The sequence below is a fragment of the Pinus tabuliformis genome, chromosome 2_1, assembly GCF_031772625.1.
Source record: "Pinus tabuliformis cultivar Carrire ecotype Pingquan chromosome 2_1, CPIR1, whole genome shotgun sequence".
Classification (NCBI taxonomy): Eukaryota; Viridiplantae; Streptophyta; class Pinopsida; order Pinales; family Pinaceae; genus Pinus; species Pinus tabuliformis.
Genome location: NC_142299.1, coordinates 443,254,628 through 443,277,988, shown reverse-complemented (window position 1 = coordinate 443,277,988; position 23,361 = coordinate 443,254,628). Strand labels below are relative to the sequence as shown.

The window sequence follows — 23,361 nt, the reverse complement described above, 5'->3', positions numbered from 1 at the left end:
TTAAGGAATGGAAAGTCCCCACATCCATAAAGCATCTACGAGGATTTCTCGGGTTAACAGGGTATTATTGCAAGTTTGTTAAGAATTATGGGAGAATAGAAACACCTCTAACAACATTATTGAATAAAGATGCATTTTCATGGACTCCATAAGCAATGAAGGCCTTTGAACATCTTAAAGAGGCAATGTGCCAAGCACTAGCCTTAGCTACACCGGACTTCACAAAAACCTTTATTATGGAATGTGATGCCTCAGGAATGGAATTGGTGTTGTTTTAATGCAAGAAGAAAGACCCATTGTTTTCGAAAGTCGTCCAATCAAAGGAATGTATTTACACAAAGCTATTTATGAGAAGGAAATGTTGGCAATACTACATGCACTTAAGAAATGGTGACCCTACCTAATGGGAAGACACTTCAAGGTAAAAAAATATCATGATAATCTTAAGTACTTTTTAGAAAAAAGATTATCTTCAGAAGAGTATCAAAAATGGGTCACAAAGATGTTGGGTTATGAATTTGAAATCATCTACAAAAAAGGGAAGAAAAATGTTGTTGCAAATGCACTCTCAAGAAAGGATGAGGATGTGGAAGCATTTCTTTGTGCCATTTCTATTATCCAACCAGATTGGATAAATGAAGCAAGGGATGAATGGAAGAATGACGAGGAAGTGTGGGCACTCATTCAAAAGATACAACAAGATCCCAGTACATCTGATACATTTAGCTGGAAAAATGATTCGTTATGGTACAAGGATCGATTATACCGATGTAAGAATTCCAAACTCAAACAAAATATTCTTAGGGAATTGCACACCTCTCCCTTAAGAGGGCACTCATGATTTCTAAAAACCTATCACAGGGTTAAGAAGGAATTTTTTGGGATGGACTTAAATCGGATATTCAAAATTTTGTGGCGGAATGTTTGGTTTGCCAACAAAATAAAGTTGAAACAATTAAGACCCCAGGACTATTACAACCTTTATCCATTCCAAGCCAATGTTGGGAGGAGGTTTCAATGGATTTTATCACAGGTTTACCCATGTCCGAAGGAAAGAGTGTTATCATGGTGGTAGTTGACAGACTTACCAAGTATGCACACTTTTGTGCATTATCTCATCCATTTAAAGCAAGTACAATTTCTACTGCATTTATGGAAACAATTCAAAAGCTACATGGAAACCTAAAGATTATTGTAAGTGACAAAGATCCCATTTTCACTAGAAATTTTTGGACAAAATTATTTTCTTGTCTTGGTACTCAGTTAGCTCATAGCTCATCTTATCATCCTCAATCTGATGGGAAAACTGAGATAGTAAACAAATGTTTGGAAGAATATCTTCGTTGCGTTGTATCTGATAAATAGACACAATGGATCAAATGTTTGCCTTTGGTTGAATGTTGGTATAACACTTCCTTCCATACTGCAACAAAAATGACCCCATTTGTGGCACTTTATGTATATCATCCACCATCCATCACATCATATTTAAGAGAAAATTATAAGGTTCAAGTAGTGGAAGATCACATTGAGCATCAACAACAAGTTCTCCAACTCTTAAAGGATAACCTCACCTTGGCACAAAATAGAATGAAACAACAGGCAGAACAACATCACAATGAAAGAAGTTTTGATATAGGTGATTGGGTATTCCTACGACTACAAACATATAAACAAATGTCCCTCAAGCAAGCTAAGAAGGATAATAAATTATCACCAAAGTATTATGGTCTGTACAAGGTGTTGCAAAAGATAGGCACTATGGCATACAAATTGGAGCTTCCTGTAGCTTCCCAAGTGCACCCAGTGTTCCATGTTTCATGCTTAAATAAGGTTATAGGTGATAAGCTTCCAGTTCAAACAATATTGCTAGAACTTGATGAAGAAGGAAAAATCATATTGGAACCTGAAGTAGTTAAAGAAACAAGAACTCGACAACTACGAAATCGATCAATTTCAGAGTATCTCATCAAGTGGACGAACTTACCCATTGAAGATTCCACATGGGAGGATGAGAATATTATACAGAAGCATCCAGAACTACTCAAGCATTGAGGACAACACATTTTTGAAGGAGAGGGGCATGTTAAGTCCCTATAATACTAGTGATTCCCCCATTACTATTGTCGTTGTATCCCTTATTTTTATTGTTGTGCCCCTATTGTCCCCATATTGTTATTATTGTGCCCCATAGAATCCCTCTATTGTTATTTTTGTGCCTTTATACTATTATTATTAGGTTGGCTTGGTTATATTGTGACCCCTTAGACTCCTATATATAGAAAGGAGGTTTTGTCATTTGAATCATCCAAGAATTGTTCATTTGTGTAATGTAAAGGAGGTTTCCCCTTGAAGAGGCTGAATTCTAAGGTGTTGATCTATCTTTTCTATCTCTTTGTGAGCTGGTTTTATAACATTATGTTTTATGTTTCTATATGTTGTCATGATTGTTGTATACATGTATCACATTGATTTGTTGATCTTGCAGACTTACAATTAACAAGACTTTTAACCATGGATATTACCAACCATACCATGGGTCATCAATACCACATGCCCAAAATCCATTCACATTTCACAATCAAAATATTTTATAAATATTTCTTTTTAATTTAATTCTATTACAGTTTTGGGCCAAGAGACACTCTCCACCCCAATATGGAAGAGTTGTTGTAATGTCTAGTTATATTATGTTATCTAATCATTTTGACCAGGTCAAATTACATAAAAATAAAAAATAAGATTATTAATTAAACCATTTTGACTTAGTAAAATGATATAAAAATAAAAATTAAACTAAAAAATAAAATTAATAAATAAACCAACCTAGATCCATCTGAACTACGAATATATGAAGCTCCGACAGGGATCAAATCTATCAAGGTGCAAACCTTTCTTCAATTTTTGCACTCAGAAAAGAGGTTTTCACCTTGAGAGATTTGATTTGTAACATGTATATCCCTTCTAATACTACTCATATGGAGAAATTAAAACTTAATAAAATAAAACAATTTATTTATTCCTTATTTATCGCTTTATTGCTTAATCAACCATAAATGTTTATAAATTGAATTCCACCATGATAAACATCAATAGGAGTCTAGTATTTAGGTTATCTGTAAAGTTTCCAAAAATATGCAATTGATTAAATTTCCCTCATTAATTTTTAGGTTTTCATATGCCTCACACCTAACAAATCTACAGGTCTAAGGTTTGTGCATATTTAATGGTTGGTATTCACATGTTTTACCTATAATGTGTATATGTTATAATTGTTTTGGCAACAAATATTAATCTAGACCATACTGACACATCATGTCGATCTATAGATCATTGACACGCTGTGAGGAGTACCTACTATATTAATGACGATCCATCTCAATCTCATTGCTAGGGTTGCTTGCCCTAATATGGGCCATATATCTCGAAGGAGTGAATCTAACGGTGGAGGTTGCTCTGGGATGGTTGGGGCAACTGACTGCCTCCCTAGCCTTGACCGAAATTCCCCATTCTCATCGAAATCGCTTGGAGCTCTACAACCTATCTCTTGTAGGGTTTTGATAATGCTTGAGAACTGTTCACCACAGGTACAAAATTTTTCTCTCTAAGTTTTTCTAAGCCACAACCATCAACACCATAGCTCGTTTAGTAGGTTTTTTTTTATATCCCTTGCTTACCATACATTGGTGATTGCAGGCTCAGCACCCAACATCCTTGACAGGTTGTTCACTAGAGTCTTGGTTGCTCTTGTGACACAAGTACTCACAACAGAGTTCTTTGATTATCCTTATTGAAGATTTCAATGATTTTTACTAGCATCCTTACCTATTCTCCTATGGGATTTTCCTATCCCGCTACACCAAGGCCAGCTACCCTTGATAGGTGAGAACCAACACCAATTCTTTGTTGTGTTTTACATTTTTCCTTATTACTAGGTTTAAAGCTAAGACTTCAATTAACTTGCACCTTTATTTATTTGCAAGTAAATGGTTACGAGTTCCAATTGTTGTTGGCTATCAAGGAATTTTCACAGCGATCACATTAGCTCCCCCGCTCTTTATTGTACCAAGTTATCCTACATGGCAATGTTAACTTACCCAAATTTTCTCCCTTATTGGCTTGTATAAAGCTCATGGCTAGGGTTTCATTGTTTGTTTTATGAATCCATCCAATTTATGAACAAAGTTTTGATTAGCCAACCCTAGGGTTTGATAGTGATATAGCTTGTACGGTCTGAGTTATAAGTTAGGGTCTATCTCGATAATAAGATTGTCAAATGTGTTTCTATTATATCTAGTTCTATAAATTATGAGGCCTCATTTTCTGCTATAATTACCCAACAATATTTTATGTGCAAAGATCTTTTTGTTACGTATTCCTTGGGTAGTAATATGATCTAGGAGAAGATATCATTCTCACTATTTACAATGGTTTGATTTTTCTTAAAAAAGTTAATTATGCAGCAATAACCTATAATGCATGAATGATAATTTCCTCTCTACAAGATATGGCAAGGGAATATGAATTCTTGTATGAAACTATCTAAAAGTTCTGCTTTGTTGTTTCTTTTTCATTGTGTAGTTGTGATAAATTGTCTTCCCTTTTATGTCCTACAGGTTCTTGAAATAAGCTAGTTTCTCGACATCTTGACACCTAAATTATTCTATTAAAAGTTCCATTAGTTTTTAATATATTCTGTTAACAAATTAATGTAACTATAAAAAGAAAACTCATCGTCTGGTTACTAAGGTCCAGCTCTTCTGCATCAGAAGAGAAAGGTGGTAGATTTTTCTATAGTAACTATGATATTTCTCTTTGGGTGTTCAAGTGAATATACACATTTATTGTCTTGTTGGTAATTAATTTCCAGCGATTTAATGAAATTCATTTGTTTACTATCTTGAATTGAAAGTTGCATGTTTTAAATAATTACAACTATTTGTAGTAGTGTATCAAATGGTTATATGTTGGATATTTCAAGACATTTCTACGTTATTGTCTGCAGTTTCAATTCATCTATTTGTATATCTTGATTGTTTACCCTTTTAAAAGTCCTGGAGCTGTTCCTAGCACCCAGTGAACTGTCTAGCTTCATGAACTAACCTGATTCCTTATTCAAAGTCATAATTTACAGAAACTTGGTCACTTAGTCACCCTTTAGGTTACCCAGTGCTTTAGCTATACATATTATTTTCCTTTTGATGTTTAATTCTGGAAAATTACTTTTTCAATTGTGTCTTTGCCCTCTTATTACTTACTTCTATATGGTGACCACCTAACCTTGACTGTAATTCCAGACAATACATTCTACATATATTTAATCATTTTCTTTTTCTATAACTGTCTTAATCACATATTTCTTTTTTGAAAACATTATGTACAAATAATCAATCAGTTGTCTGGAACATTTTTCCTAAAAACCATTCTTTCATCAGTTCTTTACTAAATGTTGACAAACAAAAAATTCCAAGAGATTCTACCAAACCTTTTCCATATCCATAATTATTTAGTCAAAAACCTCCTCTTACACAGACATATAAAAATAAATAGTAGGGAAATTTCAGTACTTATCTGCATCCTGATAATCTGTTCCGAAAAACTCGTTCAGGAAGACCACTCCTCCCTATCAATGAGAATGACTATTACATCCATTTCTCCCCCCTAGCTCTCCCAATTTCTAGAGATTTTGTTCGACTGAGAGTCCTTTTGGTAAATTAATTTGCATCAGAGCTTCACTTAGCCTAGCAAGAACTTACAATCTTCTATTCGACTTAGAGCCTTCCACTTGTCCTAACCAGCTTAGGAATTCACTCTTAGGGCAACGTCATGCCTCCAATGAGTATCCTCCTCTAAACTCCTTTCAGCCAAAAAGAACAAGAGAAACATCCTTCTCTCTGAGATTTTCCTTTAAATCTATAAGTGGTAGGAGAATAACTGCCCTTCCCAACCGTCTAGAAATTGGGAAATCTTGTGGGTCTTCTTGTGAGTTTTCCTTTCTAGATTAAAACATTAATCATAAAAATAATAAAAAGCTTCTTTTAAGATTGTATCAAAATTTCATTAGGTTCTTAACCATCCTAAAAAATTACCAAATTCAAAGTAAAGTAATTAACAATAATTCTAACTATTTTTTCTCAAAAGCAACTTGGGGTGTTACATCTCCCCCCCTTTACGTGTAACACCATCCTCGGTGTTGACCCAATCTTGAAGAAAACCAAGATAATATTGTTGTACAAAGATTTCATATTCCCAAGTAGCTTCCTTTGAGCTAAACTGCTTCAACTGCACTTTAACTTGGGTGATAGCTCGCCTCCATAGCATTATTTCTCTCTAAAACTCTTCATGTGGCTCGACCTGTAACATCAATTATGTATGTCATTAATCATTCGGTACTAGGTCAAGGAAAGAAAGAAATACACACACACACATATATATAGATATAGATATGTTGTTAATACCCTCTTTACCTACACATCTTGCCAATTAATGATGTGTCTCATGTCATATACATATATTTTTAACAATGAGACATGAAATACATTGTGGACTCATATGTGACTGGGTAATGCAAGTTGATAAGCTACTGGACCAATTCTTTCCAAAATTTTAAAGGGTCCACAGTAGCAAGGAGCTAATTTCGTATAACCCCCCATCTTAAGGAACTCTTTTTGGGCTTCACTGTCACATATACATGATCACCAACATGAAATTCTCTATATGTTCTTTTTTTATCAGCATAAGTTGTTTTTATTTATTTATTTATTTTTTTATTTATCCCGAGCAACTTTTAAATTTTGTCGTAGCTTTCTCACTATCTCCATTTCTATCAATGTATTTGGCCACGATATTATCTTATCCTCAGGATTGCTCTAGTTAGTTGGTGTTCCACACCTTTTTCCATACTGTACTCTAAATGGGCCCATCTTTAGAGATTCATGATAGTTGTTGTTGTATGCAAATTCAACTAAGTGAAGGTACTCTTCTCGCTTATTTGGTTGTTGCATTGCACACATCCTTAACATGTGTTCAAAGACTTTATTTGCTCATTCAATTTTCCAGTCAATTTGTGTGTGATGTGTAGTGTTAAACTAAATTTCAGTTCCCAAACCATAAAATAAGGCTTTCCAAAATGCAAAGATGAATTTAACATCTCTGTTGAATATCACTACTTTAGGAAGTCCATGTAATCTAAAATTTTATTTCATGAATATATCAACAATTTCTACAGTTTTATAAGTGGATTTGACAAGAATAAAATGAGTTGTTTTTCTTAACTTTTCCACCACCACCATGATGGAATTGTTTTGTTTCCTGAATATAGGAAAACCTACTATAAAATCCAATGTAATTATATCTCATTTCCACTCAGGAATAGGAAGCAGGTGAAGAAAAACAACTAGATGCTAATGTTCCGCCTTAACCAGCTGACACTCTAAGCATTTAGCTAGGTATTCTATAATATCTCTTCTCATAACCAGCTAAAAGTGGCCCTTTTTAATTGTAGAAAATTACTTTGATAGCTCAGATGTGCCATATATAGACTCGTATGAAATTCATCTAACATATATTGCCTAATAGTTTTTTGATTTGGCATATAAATCGTCCTTGTAAAAGTCAGCAACTAGTCTTTATTTATTCCATAATTAGTTTGTTCTCCAGAATCATGTATTTGCTTAGCTTACTCCCATAGGAATTCATATTCGGGGTCTTTCATAACAACTTCCCTAATTTGATTTGAGAAATTAATTTCTATATGGTTGAATGATATTTCATATACGTGATGCAATTTCCTACTTAAGGCATTCGCAACCCGATTTTCCTTTCCTTTAAAATGTTTGATGTCGAAATCAAATTCGGCTAGGAAGGTAGTCCACCTTGCTTATCGTGCATTTAAATTGGGTTTCTTAAAGAAACTTGTTAAACTACTATGGTCTATCATTAAGAGAAACATTTTTCCTAATGAATAATGCCACCACATTTTCAGGTTTATGCACCACTACTATCAACTCTAGATCATACGTTGGATACCTTTGTTCATGATCCTTCAACTTATGTGATTTATAAGCTATCACTTTTCCTTATTGCATCAACACACCACCAACTCCCTCTTGACAAACATCCATGCATACAATAAATTCCTTCTCAAGGTCCGCTACCTTTAGTACAGGGGTTGTGGTTAATAACTGCTTCAAGAGTTTAAAGTTGTGCTGACATTCAGTTGTCCACCAAAAGGCTCTTCCCTTTTTCTGCAAAGAGGTAATAGGATAAGCAATTTTGGAGAATCCCTTTATAAATCGTCGGTAGTAACCTGCCAAACCCATGAAAGGTCTAATATCTACCACATTTTTGGGTACAGACCATTCCATGATGGTTCTAATCTTCTCAGGGTCTACGGCTACACCCTCTGAAGAGATAATATGTCCTAGATATTGGATCTGGTCTTTATAGAAATCACATTTGCGGTATTTAGCGTACAACTAATTCTCCCGCAAAAATTGCAATACTATACGGAGGTGTTCTTTATGTTCCTCCAAATTCTTGGAGTAGATCAGAATATCATCAATAAATATTAAAACAAATTTGTCTAGATAAGGGTGAAAGACACCATTCATCAGACTGATAAAGGTTTCTAGAGCATTGGTGAGTCTGAATGATAACACAATAAATTCATAATGCCCATAACATGTTCTAAACGTTGTTTTGCAAATATATTCTTCTCTTATTCTAATCTGATGGTAACCTGATCGAAGGTTACCGTTCTAGGAGCAGATATCATTCTCGCTATTTACATTGGTTTTTTTTTAAGGTTAATTATGCAACAATATCCTGTAATGCATTAATGATAATTTCCTCTCTACAAGATATGACATGGGAATATAAATTCTTGTACAAAAATGTTTGAAAGTTCTACTTTGTTGTTTCTTTTTCGTTGCGCAACTGTGATAAATTTTATTCCCTTACATGTCCTACAGGTTCCTGAAATAAGCCAGTTTCCCGACATCTTGCCACCAAAATCATTCTATTAAAAGTTTCATTAGTTTTTAATAGATTCTGTTAACAAATTCCTTTAACTGTAGAAAGAACCCTCGTCGTCTGATTACTAAGGTCCAACTCTTCCGCAACAAAAGAGAAAGATGATAGATGTTGCTATAGTAACTACAATATTTCTCTTTAGGCATTCAATTGAATATACACATTTCTTGTCCTGTTGGTAATTAATTTCCAGCGATTGAATGAAGTTCATTCGTTTACTGTCTTGAATTTAAAGTTGCATGTCTGAAATAATTACAACTATTTGTAGTAGTTTTAGTTCATATATTTGTATGTCTTGATTGTTTACCCTTTTAAAGGTCTCAGGACTGTTACTAGCAGTCGGTGAACTGCCTAGCTTCGGGAACTAACACGATTCCTTAATCAAAGTCACAATTTATAGAAACCTAGTCACCTAATCACCACTCTAGGGTACCTAGTGCTTCAGCTATACAGATTATTTTCCGTTTTGATGTTTAATTCTAGAACATTACTTGTTCAATTGTTTCTTTGTCCTCTTCTTACTTACTTCTACAGGGTGACCACCTAACCCTGATTGTAATTTCAGATAAGAAATTCTACATATATTTAATCATTTTCGTTTTCTGTAACTATCCTAATCAAAGATTTCTTTTATGAAAACATTTTGTACAAATAAACAATCAATTCTCTGAATCATTGTTCCTAACAACCATTCTTTCATCATTTCTTTACTGAATGTTGACAAATAAAAATTTCCAACAGAGTCTACCAAACCTTTTCCTTATTCATAATTATTTAGTCAGAAACCTCCTCTTACATAGACATATAAAAATAAATAGTAGGGCAATTTCAGAACTTATCTGCATCTTGATAATCCATTTGGAAAACTGGTTCAAGAAGACCACTCCTCCCTACCAATGAGAACGCCTATTACGTCCAGTCCCCCCCAAGCTCTCCCAATTTCGAGACAATGAGTTCGTCTGACAGTCTTTTTGGTCAATTCAATTGCATCAGGGCTTCACTTATCCTAGCGAGGATTTACAGTCTTCTATTCGACTTAGAGCCTTCCACTTGTCCTAACCAGCTCAGGAATTCACTCTTAGGGTAGCGTCCTACCTCCAATGAGTATCCTCCTCTAAACTTCTTCCAGCCAAAAAGAACAAGAGAAGCTTCCCCCTCTCCGAGATTTTCCTTTAAATCTCTAAGTGGTAGGAGAATAACTGTCCTTCCCAACCGTCTGGAAATTGGGAAATCTTGTGGGTCTTCCCGTGAGTTTTCCTTTCGAGATTAAAACATTAATCATAAAAATAATAATTTTTTTTAAGAGTGTATCAAAATTTCATTAGGTGCTTAATGAGCCTAAAAAATTATCAGATTCAAAGTAAAGTAATTAATAGTAATTCTAAGTGTTTTTTTTTTCTAATGGAATTTGGGGTGTTACATGATTGGAGTTAAGATGGATCTAAACTGGTAAGGAGAGATAAATTGGAGAAATGATAATTGTAAAGATAATAATAAGGAAACATAAATGGGGTCGTGGACAATAAGAGGGGAAGATAAATGGGGTCGTGGCCCAGAAATGACTCACTTGTCTAGTGGTAGTTGTTGGCAGTTGTTTTTGAAGTGAGAGAAACAGAAAAGGTGAAGCTCGTGGTGGTCTTGCAACAATAGGCACATAAATTATGTAATGAATTTTCCATGGTCTAATTAAACTTATTTTTTGTTCTGAAAGTTATGGAAATTCTGGCGATATTTTGAAAAAACTTGGCAAGGATTTTTGTAAATCCAAGTTACAACACTGTGTAATGAATTTTTCATAATGTAACGAGATTGTTTTTTTGCTAAGTTATGGAAATTACGGCCATATTTTGAAAAAAATTGGCGAGGATTTTTGTAAATCCAAGTTACAACATTGTGTAATGAATTTGTCATAGTCTAACGAGACCGTTTTTTTGTTTTAACATATTTTGAAAAACATAGGCAAGGATTTTTGTAAATCCAAGTTACAACATTGTCTAATGAATTCATCATACTCTAACGAGACCATTTTTTTGTTTTAAAAGTTGTGGAAATTTCGGTCATATTTTGAAAAAAATTGGCAAGGATTTTTGTAAATTCAAGTTACAACATTGTGTAATGAATTTTTCATAGTCTAATGACACTGTGTTTTTGTGTAATGAATTTTCCATAGTCTAATGAGATTCAGGTCACTTTTGACCGTCTGGACAATTCCTCCACCTCGACTCCAATAAATTTTCCCTCTTCACTGTTGCTCGTCCTAGGCCGTGATTTTGACTCCTAGTCATCTTGGGGCAGTGGTGAGTGAAAATTCAGTAGAGATGTTGTGACTGAGTGGTAAAAATAAAAGGGAGCATCTTGAGACAAATGTTGTGAGTGGGTAACAAATTGATATTTAACAAATTTGATTGAAATGATCCAAGATGTCGTGAGTAGATTGGGAAAAAATTGGAAAGGACTATAATAGAGAGATAAATGTGCATACGCTTCCGGTCTTTTGGTAAGTTGGAAAAATTAGGGAAAGATAAATGGGTGTCAGACAGTAAAACATATTTAATCATATAATATCAACTTTATAACATCTTTTTATTTATCATAACAAAATTCTATATCATAACAATTGGAAATGGCTATAATAGAGAGATCAATGTGCATACTTTGTTAGAAAAATTAGGGGTCGTAGTTTTTGGAGTGAGAGAAACCGAAAACGGGAGATAAAAAATTGAAAGCTCTGGGTGGTCTTGCAGCGATAAACACGGAAATTGCGGAATGAAAGGTAACGAAGTTTCCCTATTGAATTTTGTTCATCTTGGGACAGTGGTGAGTGAGAAGTCACCAGAGATGCCATGACAGAGTGGGGAAAAGCAAAGGGAGAATTTTGAGATAGATGCTCTAAGTGGGTAAATTGGAAAATTTTGAAAAGGACATCAATAACAGATGCTTCCTGTCTTTTCATGAGTTGGAAAAATTAGAGGAAGATAAATGAGGTGTCGGAAACTAAAACTCATGAGTTGTAAAAATTAGAGAAAGATAAATCATAACATATCAATTTTATAACATTTTTAATCGTATAACTTTGGTTTATGATTATGATGATAACAATCTTTTACAACAAAACAAAACATGCATGATAAATGGATGGATGAGCATGTATATGTATCTCCTCACTCACCATTCAAATAAATGTAGGTGGTGATGCATCTTTATTTCATTTGTTCAAAACCAAATGCTTTTATTTTCAACTTTTATTTTATTTATTATAATAAATTGTTTTATTCGAATTTTAAATATAATGTTAATGTGCTAATTCAATTATTTAGATATTTTGAGACAATAATATTGGTTGAAAGACATAAGTTTTGATTTTGTAGATTCATTTAGAGCGATCAAATCTCTAGAGGTGCAAACCTATTTTTTTGAGAGCAAAACTTGAGGAAAGGTTTGCACCTCAAGATTTGATTCATCTCGGTGCTTGGTAGATCCAGAGTTAAGATGGATATAGACTAGTTTCAGTGGTGTGCGGCCAAAGAAAATCTAACGAACATATGATTAATTTGATCAATAATATGTAAATTCATGTAATATTAATATAATCATTTTAAATATGTTAAATATTTTAATTTTAAATTTTCTTAGTTACCTCAGTTTGTTGAGATGATAAATAATGTTAATAACTTTGATGATGAAAAATGATGAAATAAAATTTTTGAATGTAAAGTGACAATGTAATAGTGTTGTTGAGATGATAAATATTGTTAATAACTTTAATGATGAAAAATGATATAAAAATTTTGAATGTAAAGTGACAATGAAATAGTGTTGAATGATAGAAAATGTGAATAATAAGAATATATTCAATTACAAATAGTCTTTATTGTGATTAATCTCAAACTATTTTCATCTTCAATGAAGACACAGTTGAAACCAAGTAATACGGGTAGGCCACACTGCACATCAGGTTGCAAGAGGGTCGCTACACTGTGCAAAAGACGAGTCTACACGTAGGTCGCAACACAAGTGTGACGAACAGACTACACAGGTCACTAGAGTGTTTGATTATGCGGGCGCGGTGGTGAGCTGAGTAGCTAGGCCGCTATTGCAGGCTGATAGCGGACACACTGCGATATACAAGTCTGGGTGAAGAGCGCAGGACACCGAGTTGTATTATGTCGTGCAACGTTGAATGATAGGCACATGGGTGTGCCAAGGGGTTAAGAAGTGTAGGTAAGTTGCCGAAGGAAGGACGAGAGTGCGGGTAGGCTGAGGAAGAAGTGCAGTGGGCATGGTTGTGTCAAGAGGCAGTCCAGTATTCAGTTGGGCATGCACGAGGCACAAACTCGGCAAACACGATTTGTAAAGTAAAGGTGTGCAGGCCAAGACTTGTTGGCAACACTGAATTGTATGATTTCATGTACAATTTAATTACATTATATATATATATATATAGATATTGAGCATACTCTAATTTTTGGGAGTTGCCCCTCCCACTTATGATGATGTATTGAATGATTTTCTGCTATGCATTTATATTGATGAATGATTAATTGAAGAGTTCATTCCGCTGCGATAAGAACACTTGAACTAAATAATTGATTAAGTGTTTGGTTAGGCATAACTTGTACATTTGAGTATTGGTGAAGAGAAAAAGTGTAGCAGTGTTGCACTTGCCTATGTTGTCAGAGTATGCACAGTAGAAACAAAATAAATCATACACATAGCAGAAATCATGAGACAACTAATTTAACGTGGTTCACCCAACCAATCTGGGCTACATCAACCAAACAGAGGCATCGACAATCTTATTATTCAACTGGAGATTACAACACATAATTCCTCACAACCTCTCAGCACAAATATCCTCTACGGGCTTACATTTTATAGCTAGGAGTAGAAAACTGAATCATAAATTCTCTCACAACAAATATAGGATGCAATAACTCCTCCTCAGGAATAACTGGAGCTAATATAGCAACAAATCCTATTGTTGTCACATACATGAGATTTTTTCCAAAATTAATTAACAAAAAAATCTCAACAATCTCCACCTTGAAAACAATTAGCCTGATACCCTGTTCCTTTATTATTTTATCTTTTCTACAAGCCAAGAGAAGCCAGACACCAACGTAGCTTCTCTAACAAAACTGGTTTCGTGAACATGTCTGCACAGTTTTCCCTTGTATGCACTTTTTCAAGAGAGACACCCCTTTCAGTGATAACCTGTCTTACAAAATGGTACTTGATAGGTATATGCTTTGATTTACTATGATAGGCTGGATTATTAGCCAAATGAATTGCACTTTGACTATCAAAAAATAACTTGATGTTGTCCTGAAACCTACCAAACTCACCAAACAAACCTTTCAACCAAATCGCCTCTTTGCAAGCATGTGAAGCAGCTATGTATTCTGCTTCAGTAGTAGATAAATCAACAATGTTCTGTAGCTTTGACATCCAGCTAATAGCTCCACCTGCAAGAGTAAAGACATACCCTGAAGTTGACCTTCTCTTGTCCAAATCACTTGCAAAATTGGAATCAACATATCCGCAAACAAATTCACTAAGATAATGAACATGCAACATACAACACTAAGATAATGAACATGCCATTACTTAATTTCTTAAAGTAAACACAATGATCATATTCACTTCTTATATAATTTTGACTCATCATGAAAGAATCAAATTTCTTGTACCATTGTCGAGGCGACTGCTTCAGACCATACAATGATTTCTTGAGCCTGCAGACAAATTTCTTGTTGCAATTTTGAACAAACCCTTCCGGTTGTTCCATGTAAATCTCTTCATCTAAATCTCCATGTAAAAATGCAGTTTTAACATCTAGTTGCTGTAATTCTAAATCAAGTAAAGCAACTAATGCTAATACAATTCGAATTGAAACAATTTTTACAACTGGTGAAAATATCTCATGAAAATCAATGCCTGCTTTCTGAGAAAAACCTTTTGCGACCAACCTTGCTTTGTACCTGTCCTCTGTATCATCAACACCCCTTTTCAATTTGTAAACCCATTTACATCCCACAGTTTTTCTGTCTTTAGGAAGTTCTACCAGATCCCATGTGCCATTCTTAACTAATGCCATCATCTCGTCCTTCATAGCTTCTTTTCACTTTTCACTTTTAGAACCTTCTATAGCTTCCTGAGAGCATAAAGGTTCATCATCATTAGCGGTTAAAGCAATTGAAGTAACATAATCATCATACATTTTAGGAGGACGTTTGATTCTAGTGGACCTCCTTAAAGATGTTTCTGGTACTTCCACAATTTGCTGATTATTATCTGTAGGAACTTCTTCATGATCTGAATCTGAAACAAGTTCATGATCTGCATCTGAAACTTGTTCATCTTGACTATCATCAGTATTTGAATTAGTTTCAAATTGAATGGGTTGAAGCTTAGATATATTATCCTATTTCAATTTATCATCTACATCTGGATTTTCAAGTGAAGATTCATTAAATTTAACATCTCTATTAATGATGATCTTGTGAGTAGTAGGATCCCACAATCTGTATCCCTTAGTCCCATCACCATATCCAACAAAGATATATCTTTTTGATTTAGGATCTAATTTAGAACGCTGATGTTTCGGAACAAGAGCATATGCATCACAACCAAAAACTTTCAGTTTAGAATAATCACAAGCATGACCTTTCCATACCTCTTGAGGAATTTTGCATCCTATTGCAGTTGATGGTGATCGATTTATCAAAGAGCAAGTTGTAGAAACCGCTTCTGTCCACAATTCCTTTTGCAAATTGGCATTACTAAGCATACTTCTTGCTCTATCTAAAAGAGTCCTGTTCATGCGTTCAACAACTCCATTTTGCTGGGGAGTATATACAGTGGTTTTATGTCTTTCGATCCCAGCATCCTTGCAATAATTATCAAATTCCTTTGAAGTAAACTCACCACCATTTTCAGTTCTTAAACATTTAATGGTTCTTCCAATGATGTTTTCAACTAATGCTCTAAACTGTTTGAAAACTGTGAATACATCAGACTTCTTCTTTAACATGTAGACCCACACTTTTCTAGAGAAATCATCAATAAAAGATACAAAATATGACGATCCTCCATATGAGGTTGTAGGAGATGGACCCCAAACATCAGAATGGATATAATCAAGGATTCCCTTACTAGTATATTTTCCATTTTTAAACTTCTGCTTGCTTTGTTTCCCAAATAGACAATGTTTGCAGAAATCTAACTTAATAGACTTTAAATTAGGAAGTAACTTACGATCAGATAAAATCTTTAAACCTCTTTCGCTCATATGGCCCAACCTTTGATGCCATAAACGAATAGAATTACTGTCATTTTCAGATACTGTAGAAGCATGATCTGACTCTGTTCTTCCTTCTAACTGAAAAAGATTTCCATCTTTCTTTGCTTTCATTACTAGTAAAATTCCTTTATAAACTTTCATTAGTCCACCTTGAATAAAAGTTTTATAACCATTAGTGTCTAGTACTCCTAGTGAAATGAGGTTTTTTCTTAGTTCAGGTACATGTCTTACATCAGTTATAATTTTATTTGTCCCATCAAACATTTTAAGCTGGATGCTTCCAATTCCCACAATGTTACATGTGACATCATTTCCCATGTAAACTACTCCATCATTGATTGATTTATAAGTTTTAAACCATTCTCTATGAATGCACATGTGATTTGATGCACCAGAATCTAACAGCCAATGTTGATCATGATTAGACAAATTAACTGATAACACTTCATCACTCATACCTGAAATGGATGCCGAACCTGTATCTGTCGTGTTTGCTTCTTTCTTCTCTGTCGAAGAGTCTTCTTTGGATGTTTGTTGTCTCTTCCAACAGTCCTTCTTCAAATGTCCCAATTTGCCACAAAACCAGCACTTTACCTTACTCTTCTTCCATTTCGATTTTGAACGTGAGTTGTTGTGCTTATTGAAGCATCTTTCTTTAGAACGACCTCTAACCATCATTGCTTCTGATGTAGAGGTTTCTGAATTTGACCTCTTCCTTGTTTCTTCGGACAACAAAGCTCCAACAACATCATCAAATTCAAGGGTTTCTGATGCACTAAGACTTATAGAAGTAACAAAATGATCCCATGGCTCGGGCAATGAGCATAATAAAGTTATAGCTTTATCTTCTGATTCAAATTTTACTTCTATACTTTCTAACTACACCAGGAGAGTATTAAAGGTATTCAAATGATCAGAAATAGATGTACCTTCCTTCATGCGCAAATTGTATAACTGTCGCTTCAGAAGAATCCTATTGGTTAAGGATTTTGTCATGTACAATTTTCAAGCTTTGCCCACAAACCAGCAACAATTTTCTCTGACACGATGTTAAACAAAACATCATCTGCCAAACACAGTCGAATGCTGCTCAATGCTCTTTCATCCAAGTCACTCCATTCATCATCTGTCATGGTGTAAGGCTGTTTGGCTTTTCCCAACAATGCCTTCGCCATGCCTTGTTGCACGAGTAGATCATACATCTTCACTTTCCAGATCTCAAAGTTGCTTTTGCCATTGAACTTCTTGATCTCAAATCGAGCACTTTGAGTTTTTGCCATGTTGTGTCACACAAAATCTCCAATTCCAACTTTTAATAAATGAAGTTAAAAAAAAAAACTGCCCTTCATACAAATCGTTTCTTTTTTGTTTTGTAAAAAACAAAAACAAAAAAAACATTTCATAGCACCCATCTCACCTTTTGGCTTCATTCTTAGCTAGTAGCTCCATTCTTACTAATTATGTGAAAAAATATTATAATCTTTGTAATTATGTGTTTGGTTCCAATTTGAAAATCGTACCCCGAAATTTCAAGTCATCTTCCCATATCAATAAAACAAAATGCAAGGGAGCCACATTGATGTAACAAACTTCTTGAATAAACTTTACTTTGTTACCTTAAATTAATGGATAAACATTACTCTGAATCGTAGAAGATAGTGAAATTTAGGAACATAACCAACGGTTGAAATCGTTTTTCAAACCTCCATCGGTTGCCGTGCCACACAGTTCCAACCTCCAGTCCACCGCCCTGATCAATGCTCAGTTCAACGCGCTGGCAGTCTACTGCTCCAACGCACAGGCAATTTACTGCTCCAACGCACAAGCAGTCTACTGCTCCAACGCACAGGCAGTCTACGCACATGCAGTCTACTGCTCCAACGCACAGGCAGTCTACTGCTCCAACGTACAGGAAGTCTACTGCTCCAACGCACATGCAACAAACGCCACGATATTGTGTAGTTGCTTAGCAAACTTGGCCTCTCAGGCTCTGCTACCAATTGTCAGAGTATGCAGAATAAATACAAAATAAATCATACAGACAGCAGAATCATGAGACAACTAATTTAACGTGGTTCACCCAACCAATTTGGGCTACATCCACCAAACAGAGGCATCGGCAATCTTATTATTCAACAGGAGATTACAACACATAATTCCTCACGCTCTCTCAGCACAAATATCCTCTACAGGCTTACATTTTATAGATGGGAGTAGAAAACTGAATCATAAATTCTCTCGCAACAAATATAGGATGCAATAACTCCTCCTCAGGAATAACTGGAGCTAACTTAGCAACAAATCCTATTGTTGTCACATACATGAGATTTTTTCCAAAATTAATTAACAGAAAAATCTCAACATATGTGTCATTAAAAGACTACCTGCGACATAGGGGTGTGACGTTCCCTCTATCTCTCCACCTCTATCACTTTATGTCTTTGTTCTTCCCTCCCATATATATCTAGAGTTAATATATATCATAATATATTAATATATATTATAATATAGAAAGTTTAATATTGTATTAGTCCAAGTTATTAAATTCAATAATATTAATATTATAATATATTAATATGAATATTAGATCATCTAATAATAATAATAATAATATTTTTTTTGCATGGTATTAATAATAATTTGACCCACCTAAATAAAACTTCTTTTTTGAGTGCTAGTAAGTATAAAGAGGTTTGTGGAGTAAATACAAAAAGAAGTTTTATTTATTTAACATACCTCTATCTCTTTTATTTACCATGGTATTTGGCCCAAAGGCTTTATATATAATTAGATATTGATTTATAATCATATTTAATATATTTTTATTTATTTATGATACCTCTTTATGCCTCTTTTATATTTATTTGTTTACCATACTTCTTTATATATTTATTTATTTACCATACCTCTTTTATAAATATGGTATTTCGCCCATGCTCTTAATAATTATTTGTCCCATGGTATTTGACCCATAGGCTTCACCTAAATAAAACCCCTTTTTTGCGTGTTAGTAAGTATAAAGAAGTTCATGGAGTAAATATAAAAAGAGGTTTTATTTATTTACCATACTTCTAGTTTATTTATATTTTTATTTATTTACCATACGTCTAGAGTAAATATAAAAAGAGGTTTTATTTTTTTACCATACTTTTAGTTTATCTGTATTTTTATTTATCTACCATACCTCTTTTTTGAATGTTCCTAAACCTCTTTATATTTTAAATTTATATTGAGTTTACGTTTTTTCCCTGAGATCTATCTCCATACTAGTCTAGGGAGAGCTTGATGTAATTATGATGATAGTCATATTTATTTTAGAATAAAACTTTAATATTTTAATTTAGTTATCTAGTATTATAAAGTGAGTAATATATTTTAATTTCCACAAATATTTTAAAATAGCTATAAAATAAAGATTAAATTTAAAATAAAGATTAAATTTTATCTCAAAAAAAATTGTGTACTTTCTACTCTTTTAAATAAATTAATTAATAAATATATATATATATATATATGAGAAAACCACTTTTATAGCATGAATCCTCACAGCAATAACACGGAAGGAAGAGATATAGAAATCGCCGTATTGAGCGGGAGAAGAGGGGTGAAAGGACGAAGTTGCGGTATTGACTGCTGGTCTTGCAGCGATAAACGCGGAAATTGCCGTACAAACGCGGCAACTGCCGTATAGAGCGGAAGATAGTAAGATAAAGTAACTCGTTAAACGCGGAAATTGCCGTACAAACGCGGCAACTGCCGTATAGAGCGGGAGATAGTAAGATAAAGTAACTCGACTTATTGACTCCTAGTAACTCGACCAGAAATGGCGTGACAGGGTGGGAAAAGACAATGGCGTGTGGCTAAAAATTTGACTGTGAAGACAATGGCGTGTGGGTAAGATGCCATTAAATTACATTCACATAAAATTACGTTGTTTAATGTTTTATACTTTACTATTTAGATTTAGATTTAAGTTGAGGTGGTGTATTTACATTACAATGGCCTAATTTAATGAGGTATAATTTTTTATAGAAAATAATGGAAATTTCAGCATGATTTTGATTATAAATTTCATGAATATTTTTGGAAATTTAAGTTATAGTTATTAAGCTTTAAGATTTTGGGTGTTTAGCTATTTTTGTTGGTGTTGAATCCATTTCCACCTCGAAACCACAATTCAAAAACAAGATTCGAGCACTCCTCACGTCAATTTTTTGATAAAAAATGGCCACATTCCAGACTACCATGATACATAGTTTACATTCTCATGCTTACTTTATAAATAGCATTCAGAATAAGACTTTAAAATTTTCATTTAATTATCAATAATTATTAAGTGAGTGATATAGTTTTAACTTCCACAAATATTTTGAAATAGCCATAAAACAAACACTGAGATTTATCTCAGAGGTAGTTATATTCTATTTACTTTTTTAATTAAAATGATTAATAAAAAGAAGGCATATTAACATGATTCATATCAATCTCAGCTATGGCTTTTTGCCCAATGTGGTATTAGTGAGCCATGGCATTGTAACAAACTCAATTTATAGGTTGAGAGTCTCTCTGTTAAAGTGGGGGACAATATCCATAGTTAAGGATTTTGTTACCTATTTTTTAAATGTATATTTGTTTAATTCATATATCAATCATTTTTATTTTTAATGGTAATAATTTAAATAAAGTTATAATTTAGTTATTCTTAATGAATTTTTTTAACTTTGGAAATTTGAGATATCATGTTGTAAGTGTTTTGATGGCTATCAATGTGTACCAACCATTTTTAGGCCGATAGGCCTTTCTTTGAAAGGGACTTTCGTCGTCCTTTTCTTTCAGATGTTGACACCTGGCATCTATGCCATTCAGCGAGCATTCAGTGTCTTCTTCAATTACTTGTCATGGTATCAACTGAGGATCTTTGCATCTGGCGCGAGTTCTATTGCCTGGGTCTCGCAAAACGGAAAACTGTTATGCCAACGCCTTTCTCCATAATGATGGCGTACTCGAATCTTCACCCACTACATGAAGCCGGCAGAAATATCCGCAAATTTGTTACGAATTCCTGTAATCCCTGAACAAATCGTCCCTGAACAAATCGTTACAAATTACTGAGAAAGCAGTTTAAAGTTAGCAGCGATTCTCCATGTGCCTTCAATGGCGTCCACTGTGACAGAGGAGGGCACATATTCCTGTAATCCCTGAACAAACCATTACAAATTACTCTGAAAGTAGTTTAAAGTTAGCAGCGATTCTCCATGTGCCTTCAATGGCGTCCACTGTGACAGAGAAGGGCATGTTGTGAGATTAGAATTTGACAATTTTCTGGTCGCAGGGCCGTTTCCATCAAAAGTCTGCAGCCTGAGATATCTCACAGTCCTCTCATTTGCCAACAATGAAATCAAGGGGGAAGTCCCAAAGGATCTCGCCGACTGTACTAATCTGACGCGCTTGGATTTGTCTCAGCATTATCTAGTAGGCTCTCTTCCCAGCTTTGTATCAGAGATGCCCAACCTGGTCGACATCGATTTTGTCATCTAATTCTGCCAGAACTCTGGAATCTGCTGCAGACTTTTAGCACTGGTTAAGGAAACTGGTTACTACGACATACTTGTAGTGAGTGCGACGGCCACTGAAGCAGAGATCAAGAATGCTTATTACATGAAGGCCAGGCAGGTTTTTCCTCTTAAAAATACAAATGATGCTCAGGTGGCACAAAATTTTCAGGCATTAGGAGAAGCTTACCATGTTCCCAGCGATCCAGCACATGGAAATGCAGGTGTATCAATGGAAACAATAATAGAGGCAACAACAGTCTTTGCGATGCTGTTTGGAAGCAAGTTATTTGAAGACTGTATAGGCCACCTCACAATTGCTTCTATGGCTTCTTTTGAGAAGATCTTTACTGAAGGCGAGCACACGGATAACAGGAAAGTACAAGAGGAAAGAGAAGAAAATCTTGCACAAGTTTTGAAAGATTGTCTTTATCCGTACGTACAAGGTGAGAAGGGTGGGTTTATAGAAGAAGCTAAATCTGACGTTAAAATTGCTGGGCGGTGCAGCTAATGGAAACAATATACTGCAGACAATTGGTTACATGTATGAAAGAGAAGCGGCGAAGGAACTTGGAAAGAACAGAGACTTATATTTGGGTTTGTCATTTATAGCCTAATGGCTCAGAAACAGCGGGAACAGGTGCTTTTGCTCTGTTGCAGTTATTAGAAGATATCAAAGAGCAGCGGAGTACGGGGGAGAATTACAGTGAAGCCGATTTTAGAGCATTTTTATAGTCCAACAAAGAATTGATTGTCAACTCACTTTGGAAAGTAAATGTGCCTGACATTGAACGCACTCTCTCGCACGTTTGCCAGATCGTGCTGCAAGATAAGACCCTCTCCTATGTGTGCCACACGGTGTTGCAAGATAAGAGTGCAAAGAAAGAAGATCTTCAAGCTCGCGCGGAAGGTTTAAATATTCTGGGAAAGATTTTACAAACCGCAAAACTATAAAACGGAGATTGAATTTCAGAAAAGGACACTTCTCGTGGATTTTATTTTTGTTCAAAGACATATCTGATGTTATGAAGAAACATTTTCTCACATTTTCATTAAATCTTTATCACTGTTAATTGTTCACATGACAAAAAATGTAAAGGGACTCAAAGATATCCTCCTCCAGCTGGTGGAATTGAATGGCATATATGAAGTAATGAAAAATATTCGCATGGTTTGTTTCTCACACATTCTCATAAATCCAACGCGTTTGTCCATGGTATTTAGCTCTTTATGAGGCTTTTGTAAATTGAGGAAACAAATTTGGTGAAATACTTGAATAAGGTCACGTGAATCTATTGTATATGTTCTTGCAATTAAATCAAGAAAACAAATTCTTGTAGCTGTTTAGCTAATTGTTCTTTACTTCATTTTTTTTTTAAATATTTAGTATACGCTTCCTTTGCATCGAATTTTATCACATTGCTTTGATTAGAAGTCGGAATTCAGGTGCAGAAATTTATAACTGTCTATGCA

At 34.5% G+C, this 23,361-nt stretch overlaps 1 pseudogene; it reads left to right on the top strand.

The window, feature by feature from the left end:
- Nucleotides 1-22,842, top strand: part of LOC149200830 (chaperone protein dnaJ 10 pseudogene) — a 39,524-nt pseudogene extending 16,682 nt beyond the window's left edge.
- The last annotated feature ends 519 nt before the right edge of the window (nt 22,843-23,361 follow it).